Raw genomic sequence first — 1,600 nt, forward strand, 5'->3', positions numbered from 1 at the left:
CCTTTATCAGCCTTAATTCACATGAGTAACCTCTAAAATTCTTACAAATATCCAGACAAACTGTATATATATATATATATATATATATATATATATATATATATATATATATATATATATATATATATATGCGTGTGTGTGTGTATACATGTTTTAATTTTATAATATATTTTTTCGAAATTCTCTTCTAAAAATTAATTCATCATATTTCACAAATATATAAAATTAATAAACCAGAATTAAATTAAATTTTTACATTTCGGCTATTTCAATTTAAATAAAACCAACTTTAATTAAACATGAAGACCAATTAAAATATAAAATTACATTTTTATTTAAATATTTATATTAAAATAATAACTTAAATTTGTATTTACTCTTTATTTTTCGTGGTAATGCCTATTTAGACTAAGTAAATGATGCACTATAGAACACTTTTATGATTATATCCCTAGTTTTTTTGCTATGGAATTATAATTAAAAAATAAAACTAAAATCTAAATAACAATAATAACAATTTAAATAATATAAATAAAATTAATCGTACAAATAATAAATAAAAATAAAATAAATATCAATAAAAATCAAACTAAAACAAAAGTGAAATATAAACTAAATGTAATTTGGGTTGGAGTGCTGCCCTTATGTGAATACAATATTTCAGACCTTTCGTTCGCATATTTATACAGTTTTTCTTATCGTCATGAATTTACCTTAGAATATCGTGTTTCTCAGCATTGCTAAATGAACATTGTTTCAATTCTGGGATTAATTAGGGGTTCTTCAATTTCCTACAATTTACTCATAAAATGTGCGCCTTTAATTTTAAGCTCCCACACGTCGATTGCTAAGATTGTCTTAGTCTTTGTTTTCGGTCTAACAGCTTCTATGTGAATAAGATATTTGCTTAAACAACGGCAATATCAACCCACTAAATTACACTGCTATCCATTAGCCCTTTCCAAAAAATATTGGATATTGCAGGGCATCGGATCATCGATATAATTTAGTAATTGTTTCTAAGTGATGAATTCTCTGATAAAGAACAAAGATATTTGGTGAGAATTAATTTCTTAGTATGAAGATTATCATATTGTATAGATATAAGTCATTGAATTTTGTCATCTATTCACCAGCAGGATTTTTGTCAGCATGAACAACAACATTGTTATGGCATCATTTCTATTGCTGCTTTAGATAAGTCACAAAATTGTTTTTATTTACGAAACAGCTCATGCAAATGAATAACAATGTACCATTTTTTTTACTGATCAGGATATTGAAGCGGGATTTAGGTTCATCATTGTTATAACTGATTGCATACATTTGTACGGATTTAATCTTAATTATCTTGAAACAGATGCAAAAATCCGATTTTATAATGATATTATTTTTAACTATATATATTCCGCCGACAGTATTACAATATTGAAAAAAAGAAGACACTTCAATCATTATCGTGAAAACATTCCGAGTAAAGATATAATTAGTTTTCCTGAGTACATGGGTTAAATTTTATGAGCAGGAGGAGATATTCTTCCAGAACTTGAAAAAGTTAGAAACCATGTATTAAGGTCGCCGGGGACACGGTCATTATGCT

This window comes from Euprymna scolopes, chromosome 12 (assembly GCF_053919585.1).
Source record: "Euprymna scolopes isolate OS-2025 chromosome 12, ASM5391958v1, whole genome shotgun sequence".
In the NCBI taxonomy this organism is placed as follows: domain Eukaryota; kingdom Metazoa; phylum Mollusca; class Cephalopoda; order Sepiida; family Sepiolidae; genus Euprymna; species Euprymna scolopes.